This window comes from Symphodus melops (genome assembly GCF_947650265.1).
Source record: "Symphodus melops genome assembly, chromosome: 7".
Classification (NCBI taxonomy): Eukaryota; Metazoa; Chordata; class Actinopteri; order Labriformes; family Labridae; genus Symphodus; species Symphodus melops.
This window is the reverse complement of record NC_136697.1, coordinates 16,667,424-16,683,682: the sequence shown is the minus strand read 5'-3', so window position 1 is coordinate 16,683,682 and position 16,259 is coordinate 16,667,424. Positions and strand designations below refer to the sequence as shown.

Sequence of the window (16,259 nt, the reverse complement as noted above, 5' to 3'; positions counted from 1 at the left end):
ACATTTCTAACACAAACCAAACACTGTGTATGTTTTTGTTTGTCCTCCTAAATAACAGACAGACGTGCCACAAGGATGATTTGATATGTTTCTACACGATCCACCAAGCTGAGCCCTCTGCTGCTTCGTCTGTAGACATTGACAGAACCCGCTTGTTTTCTTTTTTCTGTCCTGCATTTCCGTTGCTGGTTATTGAATTTTCCGAAGGAGGGATCTTTCCGTTGCACTTTCCAGACTTCTGTTCCTTGTGTTTCTTGTTTCTCGTGAACTTGTCATCAACAAAAGATCAGAATCTTCTCTCACAAAACTCCTTAACCTCCAGAGGCGGTGTGCTGCCGGGGACTCACACACACACGTAAACAAAGACATAAAAACATATGAAACACTTCTCACAGACGTATTGACATACTGTGGGGCTTTGATGGAAGACTACTGGGAGCACACAACTAAGCAGCACTGCCGACGTTATCTCGGCTCATTTCAAAGGCCTGACAGCGGATCTACAGTGACTCTTGCTCCTGGAGCCATTTGGAAAATGAAAGCCCTCGCTGCATCAAGCTGCACTCTTCAGACCTGAGCGGACTGAAACCAACTCCTCCGCGCTTTGTTGTTGCGTGTCTATTTAACGGAGAATGAAAGGGGATCGAGAAGATGGATGGACAGACAGAGAAGTTGCGATGACACAGCTGGGACCTACACTCAATTTAACAACACCAGAAAATATTATGATGCGTGTCCGAGCTGGCAGAGCTCACTGAAAGCCCCAAGCCTCCCATCATATTGAAGGGCACGACATATCACTCCTGTACAGCTTGTCAATAAAGACGATGGCCTGTGGGAGACTGGTTATGTGAAGCGCTTAATAGGAATCCACTTCAATAAAAATGTTTAGCCTTGATAAATCACAGCAGTTCCTGCAGAAATTAAGAAAGTAATCACCATTTAAAAAAAATAAAAAAAATTCACAGAAAAAGCACGTGACATAATTATATTTGACGTTTTCTAATAATTGATTCAGCATCTATTTAACGTTCTCCGGTTTTACGAAGACAAATGACTGTGAATGAGAGTTTCGTAAAGGGCAGAAAGGAAGTATTGTCGAATTCCATGGATTGAGTTTTCTATAAAAACAAGAAGGTAATACGCTGGCCTCTAAAGCGCTCCATTTATTTTTCTTTCTCCAATGTCCTTGATCGCATCACAAAGGAGAATTTTAAGATTTAACAAAGCTCAAAGCTGCAAGACCAGACAATGTTTTCAACACTTTGTCCATGAGAATGATGATGGGAAATAGTGGAAATTATGTATCAGGGTAAAATGATACAGAGGTAGAGTCTAAGCACAGCTCCGACTCCCACTTCAAAAGTTCAATCACAAGTACAATAAAATGTTCAGCTAATGTGTGAACTTACATATCACATTATAAAGGCCTCTATTAGATTAGAGCTGCTTTACGTGTCATTATGGGAGTATAACCTTGTATTATATAACTGCCCTCATTCCATCTGCGACTTTTAAAACGTCACATCTTCTGAGCTCGTCTGTGCCAGGACCTGTTCTTCCAATCTGTTAAAAGAATTAACGTTTTAAATCACGACTTTACAACGCTTGGTAATGTTCCTGCTCACATGTGGAGAACGTTCTTTATTCAGTGTCGGCTGGCTTTCTTTTGCTAGATTCAGTGTATATCTCTCCTGACGAAGAACACGTTTCGATCCCCCGCTCTTGATATGCTCCTTCAGTTCCTGCTTGTTCCAGACCTTTTCCTTGTAACCTTGACATTTCTTTCCCCTCGGTAAGCTTTGCTTCATGATCAAAAGGCTTTACATGGGACTGCAGATGGAAATGAGCAAACTGCTATCATCTGGTACGAAGCATCTTTTCTCTGTGAGATTAATGTTATTGTTTGTACATGGTCCCTGACAACTAAACTAGTTAACTAAACTAAACTAAACACGGGAGCTGTGGTGAGCCGAACTGTCCACATTTTAATGACGACACAACTTGGAAAAGCAAGCAACAGTTCCAAACCAGCAACCATGCCGCCTGCATTAGTCCTGTTACCAGTTTTCACGAATGCATTCACACACAAAACGTACTTATTACATTAAAAAAATATCAGCAAAAGAGATATTTGGATTTGATGATTTGATCACTCATCTCCTACGCTTTATTGTGTGTTCTGGCTGATGAAACGTAGTTCATGAACGTGCAGTATGAAATCACTGTCCCTGCTATGTTCAGGTGGAGCTGCATTAATCAGCAGCTGCCTCGATCGATTATGATCGCATCGACAACAGGGGGGAGAGAAAGTGGTGAGGTAAGCATGGACTTAAGGCAAAACGCAAACATCTGCATATGTTCGTAGCAATTAATTTCAAGGGCCCTAACTGAGCACGCTCCCACCCCTCCACGCCTCCTTCATTAACGCCGCCTTACCTTTCCTCATGTTTTCAGCTCATCTTTCTGCCTTCTGCCTCTTTCCTCTCTGTTTTTTCCTTCCATCTTTTCTATTTTTATCTCTTCTCCTCCAACTTCCTACCCACACTTTTGTGCAGCTGCTCCGACTTCATGCCTCCATTGTGACACCTCTGCCTGTCACTGTCTATTTGTTCTACTAAACGTACACATTGACAGAATATAGAAAGTGGTATTCTTGTGTCCTCCCTATCCCTTTGCTTCTTCTCCCTTCTTTACTTTTTGGTCTTATCACCCGCCTGCCTGTCACTGCCTCCAACACACGCACACACACACACACACACGCACACGCGCACACACACACACACACACACACACAATGTCAAATTAATTCCTTCTGCGTTCCCACTCACCGTCGGTGGTCCTTTATCTCGGAGGGTTGTGGAAAGGTGACTGGATGGCTCCCCATCATTAAAAACTCATCATCTGAGATGACACAGTCTACCGTTATTGACTTTCACTTTTTTTCCTCCAACAAAGGATGTGTCTATAAAATCCAATTGCTAGATGACTATTCAAGCGAAGTCTCATTAAAGGTGAATTTAACACCTTTATGGACATTATGAATGGGGACTAACACAGAGAGAACACTGTCATAGAGGGAGTAATATCAATCCTTGCACACAATGTCAGAACTCTGAACAATTTAAAAGCATATTATTCTCAAATTAGAAAAGGGAACAGGGCAGATAATGCTTTCATGACACACAGAGAGAGAGAGAGTGATAGAGAGGGAGGGTTGTAAAAGAGAAAAAGATGGAAATGTCAAAGTAGATCATTTCAGTGGAAGACGTGCCGGTCGGCTCGCTCCTGAACAGAGGCCCTCCCAAAAGGTCACGTCAATAATTCCCTGTTTCTCCAGCTGGCCATTAATCATTTGGTGGTACATCTGTCATCATAGGGGGCTAATGAGATCTACATAGATCATTTCTTCCTCTGGCTGGAGGACAGCCCTGCTGTTTTAAAAATAAAACAAAAAGCACTCATTGATCTGGTGTCGCTCTCAGAGGATCCAGAGTCCGTGTCGCCTCGCTGTAGGCCTTACTTCAGTTTAAAAAAAATAATAATAATTTGGAGGCTTGAGCCAGAAACTTGTGGTTGATTTAATGGAGCGTTTTTTTAAATGATGGTGTATGAATCATATCAAACAAGTTGTGACAAAAATGACAAAAAAAAAATCAGCCTGACAGTAGAAATATAAAATGCAGTGAAGCCTTGTCTCACACTGGACTGAAGACAATTGTTTCACATTTCAGTAAAGATGGGCTCTTTATCGTGATTCAGGTGTGCAGGATATGGAGCATGTGACTTCAGGTGACACATGCAGCCTTTCATTATCCTGAAGTCTTCCTATTTTCTGACAAAGTTTGATTGATTGCGAAAAAACCAGAAAGTGAAACGTCCCTCTCATGCTCTGTCTTGACTCACTCAGATTGTTCAGTAAAAGCTGGGATGTTGTACGCATGCCAAAGCAAGCCGCGAGGCAGTGTTTCATTTTATTTATAACTCTGTCTTCAAGCAGGGCCAAATTTAACTTTAACCTGATTGAACCCTTTGCTCATTCATCATCCTGCCAGTCAATAAATCAACAGTTCAGATCTATAAAACTCTAGTTTAACAATGTCAGGAGAGCCGTTCATCAATCTGGAGTACTTTTAAAAAACGGATACACATCTGGGGTCCTTTTTAGAACACCTGACTGGATGACAAGTTGCGGGTCAATGATGCCTCGACCTTTGTAAACACGAGGTAAGCCAGGCAGATTTGGTACACATTCCCTTCTCGTCAGTAAAGATACGTAACTGAGTTTAGATTGCAACTTCCAAAACTTGAAACTGCCGTGTCTTTGAGTGTGCAATTTCCCTTCTCTTTATGGTTTTCATCTCTCAGCGCCAGATTCTCTGAGAATGTCTGCAAATACAGGAAGTGCAACGCATTGGACGTACGATATGCAACAGCCAACATGCCCATCAGGTGTTTCTGTACCATGCGGTTTGCTCTGGTTTTGCGCCTGAACGTGGAGAGAAGCTGTGTATACCTGAACACAGTTTCTACGACATGAAGATGATGAGCTCGGAGGGGGACGTCTGATCAAGTTCATTCAGGGGCCAGACTTGAAAAACACAAGTTTAACTGTTTAAAAACAAATGAATTCTCCTTCCTCCTTAAAGGGAAAAAGGAGAACTTAAAGGAAACAACTAAACTCCCATGCACGTCATGCAAATTGGCTCCAGACCATCTCCTTACATGTGACTGATCTACCTCCTGCTTCTATTAATAACTCAAATGTTGAATCATATTTACAGATCATGTTTACAAGCTATTCATTTAAAAGTCAGACAAAGGTAATCACTTATAAATACTGCCTTGTTGTCTCAACTGAGCTTTAGATGCTTTTTGCCATGAGGCCATATTGCATAAAAAAGGGCCCAATGTTGTTTACAGTTTCCTGATTGAGATGCTATCTGTTCTATCTATCACTTGCTCCGGTTTAGCGGGCATACGAGCCAAGCAATCCTTTTTTTGTGAGTCAGGCCCCTCGGCTTTTTGAAAGGGGTGGCTCATGGAGAATCAAAGTGAGCATTTCTCCTTGAAACGTCGCCTCTTAAAATTCCTCGATTGGGGGATGTACCCAGAAAGCTGAGGGCCTCCCTGACGGAGATCGTAGGCTGTGGTGGGGACGTCACTTGGAGTGTGGTGAATAAGTGATGTCAGTGCTGTCACATCTGCACAGCAGGGAGGTTGAAAGTGGGAGAGAAGCACATCTGGATGTTTTGAGTCTTGAAAAAACATTAAAAGCATCAGACAAAGATTTGACTTTTTATTCAACAGACATGAAGCCTGGCATGCTCCTCTGCATATCTAACAGAGGTGATGGCAACATTTGCATTTGTAGCTCCTTGTTGATGAGCAGACGAGTGTGCATGCATGTAAGTGTGTGCGTATGTTACTCGTGCATTTAAGGAATGAGAGGGGTGGCTAGCAAACTGGACGAGTACGTTAATTATCATGCATTTCACTTAAATCCAATATGCTTCCCCTGTCACTGTGATTACTAGACCGTCACGCTGACAATGCTGTTAAAATAAAAATTCAATCCACATTAAAAAAAAAAAAAAACATTTTCATGATTATTTACATGTGTCCAATTACCTCTCTGCCCCCGCATTTCTATCTCGACACAGCTACCGAATTTTTAACTTCCGTCTTTTATTTACCCGTTTAAATTCAGCCCATGTGCCCTGTAATCACAGATAATGCATCACCATATTCAGAATCAATTACAGGAGGAACACACACTGCAGACCAAAGGCCATTCCTGTTTTCTATTCCGACCATCTCCCCCATTTTCTTTCTCCTCCAAACACTATAATGCAAATCCATTGTTGTCATGGTCTGATCTTTTCTTTTCTATTAGAGACTCAAAGCTCATTATATGAGTCAGAAGAGACCAGCCTTTGTGCAGGAGATGAATCAAATGGGTTTGAGTAGTGCTGTGCCATGCAGGCTCACTGCCTGCTGTCTCCTAATAGTGCTTAAAGCAAAAAAAGAAAAAGAAAAACCAACTTCTTACCTTAAAAAAAGAAATATGTAAAACTTTGGAGAGGTTCAAATCCCCTTGGCTCTTTTGGATCCCAGTACATCTGTTTTTGTTTTTGTTTTACTACAGGGTGCTCCTTACACAATTACACTGGAGTGAATGTTAATGAACAAAGTTCTTTCTGCACCTCTCTTAAACTGTTCTTTAGTCTATTAGGAACTCTCATTTACAGTCTGAAGGTTTGCTCTACAACGTTTGTTTTCGAAGTTCAAATTCCTTTTCGGCACTTTCGAAATTGAAACGCTAGCCGTTCTTGTACACAGTCAAAGTATGTATAATTCATTCTGTAGAGTCAACCTCTTGGTCTTTGGTACAATAAAAATACGTTTGGCTTAATTTCGTTCGTTAGAAATCTGCAGAAAGAAATGACAGTCAGGATATTTTGTGCCGACCTGCTTTAAAAAAGAATCACATTTCTTTGGCTGCTTTGTGACGGCGACTCTTCTTAGAAGCTTCAATAATATAAAAGTCAGATATTGTCGTCTTTAGGGTACATTCGTGTCTGAGAGTGGATGCAGATGGGCACAGCGAGCTCTTAGAGTACAACAGGGTCTTTTAGGAGTCCAGGAACAGTAATGGACACTGACGTCTATTTATAGTGGGAACAGCTAAAGACAGTGAATAGAAAGCAGAACAAAGAGGGAGAGCGAGCGGAGCCACCGGCAGTGTTTTTAGAAAAAGCCTCCATACAGAGCAGGACGGATAATCTAATGCAATTCAGCTTCATAAAACAGATGTGAGAATATTCATTATATAAGACAACTGTAGCCAAGGTTACAACAATGGAATGGAATATGAGGACACATTTCCACAATATTCAAATCTGCAAATGAAATAAATGGATAAAAAACAATAACCTTCCACTGCTGAGATACAGATTTCAGTATCCAGGCGCTGTTTGGTTTGCAATGTGTCTACTTGACTTCCACATTTTTGTTGGTTGAGCTCAGTGTTTTTTTGTGTTGACTGAAAATGTGAAAAATAGCTGAACGGAAAGAACTTTGACAAACATTCAAAATGTTTTTGTCAAATACACTTACATTTTTAGTATTCAGTATTTAACCTTTCTGGTGGATTTTGGAAAAAAAAAACAAACAAACCACAAAGATTTGAAAAAAAGGGCTCACCACAGCGCCTTCAGGAGGGTTAGGCATAGATCGTTCAGAGGTCTCGGACCTCAAACAGTTGTTGTTTTGCTCTTTTCAGGGGAACCTTCATTTTTGCCGAAGCCTCTCGTTTTACGATGGATAATTCTTGTGATCCTGACCAGCAATTTAACACCAACATTTGTATTCTGAAATCTCTTGTCTACACTTTGACACCGCACACACACACACACACACACACACACACACTGTGTGTTCGCAGTTGATGTTCTTATCACTATTCGGACCACAAAGTGCTATACAGTGGGGAGAAGTGTGAAAACACATTTTTAAAATTCATCTTCTGCAGCTCTGTGGGCGGCACCGTAATGTCATAACATGATTTATCCCTCTTTCTTTAGACTTTTCAAAGAATTATGTCCTGTTTTAAGAAATCCCTGAAGGTACTAATTCATATTCTCCATATGATTGGACCATCAATACGGGGTGGGTGATGGTGGGGGGTGGGGGGGAGGGGCAAGTGAAGGTCGCTCTGACAGTTTCATGGGATGGCAGGTTGGCCTGCCTTGCTGCTGGTGCTTCTTTTTTTTTCTTCTCTTCCCGCAGCCTTGCTGATCGTAGTGTACGGTGTACAGACAACCAGTTCAAAAGACAGCAAAAACAATCAAAGCTGCATTACGCTGAGTCTGACCTCGACTCTCTTGTTCCTGATAGGTTGTTCATAATACCAAGTGGCTTAACCTCCCGCTCCTGTAGAACCTTTCTCACTTCTTTTATTTATGAAACTATCTAGAAATATAATCAACAGAATCATTTTTGTTCTTCACGCTGTGAAATTGAAAAGAGCAAGGTGACCTGATCAATAAATAAGATCCGTGAATATTCTATAAATCAAGGCCCTGAACTCACATTGCATGCATTATGCTGAGAGCTTTTTTTTTTTTTTACTGTCAAAAGGAAGAGCAGTATAAACATGATCAAAGGCTTTATGAAGGGCTTTCACATCTATTATAGACGCTGGTGGGGACATCCACTGACTGAAAAACAAAAGAGCACACATTTGCTTCCTGGTATGTGTGAAGCGCAGATGCATATTTCAACATTTTCCACCGCTGTGTTTGATATTAATGAACTTTCAGTCTGAGCCGCTGCTTGCTTGCTTCGGTGACACATCTCCCTACCCACCTGTTATGAATATTTATAACACACTTCTGGACAAAGGTTAAGGAGACACATTTAGATTTTGGCTATCTGGCTCAAACTCTTTTTTTTCCTTCTTTTTTTCCCCTTTTGAGTCAAGTAATGTCGCTGTCCGTGGTGCTGAACCTGTGAGCCGCTTATTCTCAAGTGTGGCAGCTTTTTCTTTGCGGTCTTTCCTTCAATTTTCTCTCTTAACCTTTTGCCCCTTTTCCTTTTTGTCTCGGTGCAGGTGATGTTGTCAGCTTCTTGGTTGGTTGAATTGCCTCAGGACAGCGAAAAGTTTAATTGCTATTGTCAGAGATTTGACGGGCTCATTCACCAGCTTGCTGACCCCTACACCATCAAGAATTATCTTGATGAAGAAAAATGAAAATCCATTATGACCTCAATCTGCGAAACAAAAGGTCACAGAAAGGTCACAGGTAAAGGTCTGAAAAGACGCTGTGGGATTAAATGTACTGCTTCCCCGGGTGCTGCCCTGCTTGACCTGTGCTTGAGACTACTTTCATTCTCTTTTTCGGCTTTTGTCTTTACAACCAACCTTGACTCAGACTAAATGAGAAGCCTCCAGGAGTATGAGTGTCATAAGTATGGCTGTGCATGGCAAAACAATTGCAGCCTGTCTGCTTCGTAATAGACGGGTGGAAGTGTGAGCACTGTGTGGCATCCATGAAATCAATGGTCCACTGCTTGGTGGCTGGCTAACTCCCCTCCAAACACACCCAGGCGGGGGCCATAAAGGATGTTTATTAGGCTGACAAGTTGACACTGCAGCTCCTTGTCATGCTCTGATAATAGGGGCCAGGCGCAGACCAGCGGAAGCCTTGCTTCAGCCGGTTAGGAGACAGACAAGCCCCTTCAGGGGCGAAGATAAGAAAGAAGAGGAAATAAGAGGGAGGGAAGAAAGGAAAGAAGGAAGAGGGAGGATTGTGTGTTAGTGTTGCTCCTGTGACTGTTTTTTTCCCCTTCTTGTGTGTGGAAAGAAAGTGGGGAGCGAAGATACAAAAAAAAAAAAAAAAAGAGGCAGAGGAGCAGAGTAAAGCCAGGCAAGGAGAGAGGAGCGCAGAAGAATAAATGAGTAGGGGATGGATGAGAAAGAATTTTGACATTATTCCAGATTGGAAAAAAAAAAAGTGTGATTAAATTGAGATCCCTTTCATTTTCGGTTTAATACTCACACTGTCTCCCTGAAGTCAGGAAAATAGTACACTTTTAATGCTCTCTATATTGGCTAAATTCATCAGATGTTATTAATACATTCACATTTTTTCTATCACATGACCTGCAGTTTAAACTGTGACCACTAAAGGGCTGCAAAACTCAGTGCTGTGTTTTGAAGACTTCGAACGTCGTTTTCCCTTTACAGTTATGTTCTTATCTTCAAATTGAAGATATGATATGCCTTTCCTTCATTTTTCCTGCATTGGAGAAATAATAATAATCATCTTAGACTCTAAAAAAAATATCTATTTCAGGAACTCCACGTTCACTTCTTTTCACTTTTCCCTTTCCTTTCTTCCCCCCTTTTCTTCTCCATCGTTCTGGAGTAATGAGCGGCTTTCGAGTCTCTGTGAGTGCAGAACAGATGTGAGCTATAAATCAGCTAATCAATGGCCCCAAAGCTGGTCCCTGAACAATATTGTAGAAAACGGCTTGAGTGAGCCTCATTGATTCAGCTTCACAAATCGTTATTCCTCCAAGAAAGGCTGACCTTGAAAGACAACAAGGTCGTTATTTGTCACTTGACACGCCAGGAAACTTATTCTTATGGAAAGTTGCCCCATGCAAATTAAACCAAGTGTTTTGTCTCATTGATTTTTGTTGCATTATTTAAAATGATTTAATGTGCACTTTTCTTTTTCTTTCTATCAGCGCAACCTCTACCCTCACCCTGCGTAATTATCTTATCACTCAGGGAACCAGGTCGAAGCACAGTGATGAGACGATAGGATGAGATGTGGCTTATTTCTTGCTTAACTCATCATAAAATAGTGCAACCCTTTTCCTTTTTTTCTTCCCTTACCGAGGGTCAGTCCTTTTGCGTCACTGCTGCAGAGGGAACTTCCCAGCACCATTATGTCATTGGGAACAAGAGCAGAGAGAGAAAGCTGGACAAAAGAAGCTATTTTAATTAAAGCTGGCAGATTGACTCGCCTAGCTGGGTTTAAAACATAGGGGCCGACGGGGGGGGCCAAAGTGGCAGCCGTAAAAATGAATCATGCCAGTCAGGGGTAGAAAAGAGTCCCCCCCCCCCAAGGGACGGGCGGGGGAATTAAGGTGGAAAGTCGGAGGCTGTTCTGTAATGAGGACAAATAGCTGAGAAGTTTGTCATCTGTCAGAAGGAGGAGCGAGTACCTTAAGCTGTGCTGTGCCGCTTTAGTTAGATAAGCAGGAGGAGGTTAACTGATCTACAGGCATGTGATCAGTCCAAATTACAACAGTGATGAATACATTTCTGGGTCGAGGGTTCGATCCCCAGCTCCTGCGAGCAACATGTCCGATGTGTCCTTGGGCAAGACACTTAACCCTGAATTGCTCCCCCTGCTCTGTCAGGGTGTATGCAGTTCGCTGCTCCTGTGGCCGAACGCTTGGTGCGCTAATTGCCCCACGGGGACAAATAGAGTTTCAAAAAAAAAAAAAAAAAATTCTGATTTGACTTGCATTGTGTCATGAATCACCGCAGACCAGCTTCAGATTTGCTTCACACTGAAACGCTCAATCCAACAAACCGCAACAAACACCTTTGAAATGAAATACTGTCTCAGTCAGGATCCCGTCCTTTCGTCAGAGCACATACTGCACTGTGCTGTGCGGCGGTGTGTGACTTGGGTTGTTTGTGTGTGTGCTTTTGGCAGCCATCAACCGCAGTACATGCGTAAAGTGTGGCACGTGTAGCAGCTGCCGTCTCCTTCCCGTGCCAGATTTCAATGATGGCGCGTGGAGCCAAAAGGAAGGGCCGCCATGGAGAGACTGGGTTGAGGCATGTCACTGTGTGATTCTGTTTTCTGCCATTCTGATGCTGTGAAAATCATCCGTCGTCATCCCCCTTTCTCTTTTAAACTCTCTGATTTTAGACGCTGTCTCTACCGCCTACACTTGTGCGTCTCTCATCGCGCTCTCTTCTTCTGCTGTCTGTCTCTCTTCCAAGCTGTTGGACGTCTGCAGAATTGATTGAGTGATAAATTGAAAGCTGTGAAATAATAATCTCCTACACGCGCGCGCACACACACACACACGTTCCCTCTAAAGAACAGTCTGCTGTGACAGCAGATGTATGTCAGCGCTGTCATATATTCCTCTCTGCCTGTTTAGAGGAATAGTTCATTTAAACTCACCATAATTCCTCTCTTGAAGTCTTTGCCTCCCTCATGTCACTTTTTACGCTCTTCTTAATCTTGTTTAGAGGCCAACAGACAAAAGGACAGATTTGCTGGGCAACATGCCATCCTCAAAGCAGCAGAACACAAAGACTGTTTTTGGAAAGTTTGGAAAAGGAGTCATTTTCCTTTAATAATTTAAGGAAAGCAACTTGATGGAATTTGAACTGACTGATCATTCAGTGTTTGAAATGGAACAAGCCCCTTGCTGTACTGTATTTGCTTCTTCTTCTTCTTTTTTTCCGTCTCATACTGGAGAGCAGGTGGACAAGATCGCTTTAGCTACTTGCCAAGCTGTCGTTTGAATGAAAACTGCTTCACTTACAAAAAAAAAAAACAGGAATAAATGTCTTGAGAGAGGAGCCACAGAGAGGCAGGCTTACAGCGGGTGGGATCAACAACTCTGCATGTACTGCGGTGGTTATAAAGGACGTCGGAAACTTTTTTTGCATCAGAATTTAAATGTGACAATAAACAAATCAATTACCACATTTGCATTAGCCATTTTGAATTGATTAAAGAAATCCATCCAAAGAGTCAATCAACAAACTCCCCACCTTCTTAAAGAGTGTGTGGACTTATAAACGCATCTCATAGCAGACACATAAATACTCTCTAGGCACATTTAAGCCTTTATATCATCGAATGCATTCTGACAACTATCATCGCGCTGTACTCATTTTACAGCCTCTTGTGTTCTTCTATAAACAGGAGCTGTCACTCAAAGCGTAACCTTAGTACCACATGTACCCTGAAAAAAATGTGCCTTTTTTTTCTTCTTCCTGCAACAGCCAAAGCGTGTCGCCTTTACTTTGGCTTCTTTACAGCATCACTCGCCTACCCATCTTCTGGTGAGATTATATGTTGAGGTAATCAGATGTGCTCAATATGGATCTCCTTCTGTCTGCCTTGCTCTGCTTTGTTTTTTTTGGAGCCTGTTCTTTGCAAAAGAAACACAAAAAAACCCTAAAAAAACCCCCTAAAACTCCAAATGTTTGCGAAGCTCGTTCCGCTTTATGACCTTGATTTGATTATTCATACTTTAATGTAATACAACTCGTGTATACTCAGCTCACCTACAGCTTGCTTATGTACGCACGTTTGTTCCTTTTTTTTAATGAGACATAAACAACATTTCGATTTGAGACTGCCGTCTGACCTTGGAAACAACGAGGCATAGAAATACATTTTCTAAAGAATATCACAACACCTGTTATTTCAATAGTGAATCAAACCTGTCTGTGTATCTTCCTTTAACGTAGACACGCAGCCTAAACTAAATATCCAAGCTCACAGTGAGACCACAGGCTCAGTTAAAAGCACTCGGGGGAGTTGATAACAGTTGCTGCTGATAACGCGTTTGTGTTTACCTGCTTACATGAAGTTTATGACACAGGAGGCTTAAAGCTTTGTTTAACAAACACTTGAACCGAAGCAATCACTGATTGTAAGTCTGAGCGCCGGAACATTCTGCCAGCCTCATTAAGGTGATGAGAGGAACTCCGAAACCTGAGTGTTTTATACGACAGGAAAGGTCAGATCCAGTAATCCTCCAAGTTCACACGCACGCACGTCGCACGCATGTCGCACACATGTTGCACGCGCTGTCTCAATGTGGAAAAGTCCTTTCTAGGTGTCCTTCAAAACCGCGTCAAGGTTTAGTGCAGGATGCGCTCGTCACGTCGTCGTACAGAACGCGGTTACGGCCGAGAAATCCTGACGCAAAGACCGCTTTGTTTGGCAACGAGAAAAGATTTGAATGTCCTTGATTAAAGCGCACAGTAAGTTTGTTGGAACTGAGTAGACGTCATGGGGCAAAACTTAACTTTGGATGAACTTTAAATGAAAACACACAGCTTTATAACTCTTGAGCCTGAACATTGACAAGCAAGATGAAGACTGTGAGATACTTTTTTTTTTCTGCCACTATTAGAGAGTAGAGCATTTTTTTTAATGTTGGTAAAACTGTTTTATTTCACTATATTTTCTAGTTTTATTGTGTGCATTCACTTCTTTAACACAGGGGCGATGTGTGTTCGTGAGGCAGAGACACGGGAGCGCCTGGACTGTGTTTCCTTTGTTGTTTTTTTTCCTCTCAGAAGAAATGTCTCTCGCTTTTTAAACACATGCAATAAATACAGACAGAAAGAGAAACAGCACATCTGTCATTAGTAAAATCAAACACAGACTAATCCTTACCACCAGTCGACTGAATACAAAGCAGCTTCGTAATCAAAGTAGACAAATGAAACAAACACGCAACGAAGGGCAGAGACACAGCAACAGTACTTCAGTAAAGGCTCCCTGCTCTCGTCCAACACACCTCCTCGTGTCTTCACTCTCCTGGACAGTCTTTCCCTCTAATCTGTGACTCTCTCGTGTATTACTGGTGAATAATAACTCTTTGTCAAGAGTGTAAATGGTTTTACTGTTCCTGTTCTTTTCACGTCAAATGGGAAGAATTCAAATCACACGTTTAAAACGTCTAAAACGTCTCTCCTCTCATTCCTTACAGCGGCAACTCCACAGAGAAACAACGAGCTGATCGAGGCAGGAGCTCTCAAGGTGGGTTGAATGATTTGACGCATGTTTTTGTGCACACTGGATTCTAGTCCTCACTGAAGCCTTCCTGTCCACTTTAAAAAATGAACACAGGAAGAAAAAAAAACCCCCCATCAAAACAGCCATAAAAAGCTACGGAGCATGAAGCAGAAGAGTGAATAGAAGACACAGACTCGGGTCTCTATGCTTTTTTCAATACACCCATGAATGATGCTCTGATAATGGCTGCTGCACCCGGCTTTGGTTTTCTCTCTGATATTGATAATCGCTTCCACTTTGGGTTTTGATAAGAAAAGGCTTGTTTGGTAACTGTCTACAGTATGAGTCATTCTTGCCTGTTCAAGGGAGGAGAATGACATCCCTGTTACATATCACTTTCTACATGAACGTCACACAGGCACAACTGGTTGATTTCCCCTCTGTGCCCACTTGGGAGGAAGTAACAGAGGCGTTGAAGGGGCGAGACAGGATCGGTCTGCCGAGTGTGTGTGTTTGTTTGTGTGTGTGTGTGTGTGTGTATGTGGGGTTCTTGCCATTTCTTGACAAGTCATGTGAGTTCTCAGGCTGAGAGACAAATTTACGGTGTTGCTGAATCACAATGAGCAAGAACAGATGGACTATATAGTTTTGTGTTATTACATGAACACAGGCCGTTTGACAGCGAGACATTTGCAGCTAATAGTCATGGATATGGGTTATTCTTTAACTTTTGCAATTATACTTTAAAAAAAAATGTATTTTGGAATCCTTACATTCATTCATTACATCCGGACTTTAAAAAAAAAAGAAGCTGCTCAGCATCAAAGTTTATCGATCACCCCGACGTTTTCGTCCCTCTGGATTCACCTCAGAAGTGTTTCATCTTTCTCTACAAATAATTCAGTCAAAATCTGTTTTGACCCTGTGGTGGAGAAGTTCGGGACTCACAGCCATGGTAAGAGAGGAGGAAAGAGGAGGCGCTGCATGTTTGCCTTTCTAATTAGTTCTCATAGGAACCCGGCCATTGATTGTTGCAAATGCCCATTGATTTCCAGCAGGGCCCTACACTATTTGACGTCTGTGCTAAATGCCACAGGACGGATGACGTCTGCATGTCGGTGACGACTGTGACATCAGTACGTCTTTGTGTGTGAAGGTGTGTGTATCAGTGCGTGTTTCTGCATGTTTAAACGTGCCTGTGTTAAATGAGCATTGGGTCTGTGTTGCTGACGAATAGGAAAATGGCTGCATTCCTTCTGGCCCTGGCAGCCTAATCGAGAAACATCGATCTGGCCGGGGGCAACAGTTTGCTTACTTGCACATCGAGATAGCCAAAGGCTATTGACAAACTGTTTGTTCTCATAGGATGAAATCACAAGATTTCCCTCTCTGTGGTCTAAACAGATCACTATGTCAGAAGGTCAGAAAGAGTGCTACGATTGATCAGCCAGTCTCCTTCCATGTTTTTAGTAACAAAGCGTTGGTTGATGCGATTCAATAAGGACCTTAAACATCCATTAATGACTTGTGTTGTAATGCTCACTTTGCAGACATTGAACTTACTTTACGTTGATAAGTTCACACAAACATTAAAAACACACTTGATTTATGCCGATGTAGATTTAATATAAATAATATTAATATTAAACTGAAATTAAAATCTCAAAATATCGTGGAGCTTTTTGTACAACTTGTAATGGAAGTAATAACATGAACAATGAAAGTTCGGCTCCTCTAAAAAAATCGAGCAGCTGTTTGTGTTTAAACGTCTTTTTATGAAGAGACACTCCACATATTACTTTAATTTAATAACACAGTGGTGTTGGCAGTGAACAAAAGCTTTCGTTTTTAGAGACCTTGGCTTAAGATAGCCTGGTTCAGTCACAAGCACACTGGTGTGTTTTGAAGTGACCCATCAGAATGAACTGAGGATGTTGGCTCCATATTCACTTTTTT

General features: G+C 41.9%; 2 protein-coding genes across 6 annotated transcripts in view; both read left to right on the top strand.

The window, feature by feature from the left end:
* LOC306826676 (zona pellucida sperm-binding protein 4-like) overlaps positions 1 to 16,259 on the top strand; it is a 350,754-nt gene that overhangs the window by 213,936 nt on the left and 120,559 nt on the right. The window lies entirely within an intron of this gene.
* tnr (tenascin R (restrictin, janusin)) overlaps positions 1 to 16,259 on the top strand; it is a 152,868-nt gene that overhangs the window by 33,495 nt on the left and 103,114 nt on the right. For all 5 annotated transcript variants that reach the window (XM_079348128.1, XM_079348126.1, XM_079348127.1 and 2 more), the window contains exon 2: positions 14,278 to 14,327. The gene's annotated coding sequence lies outside the window, so the exon portion shown is untranslated. The remainder of the gene's footprint in view (positions 1 to 14,277; positions 14,328 to 16,259) is intronic.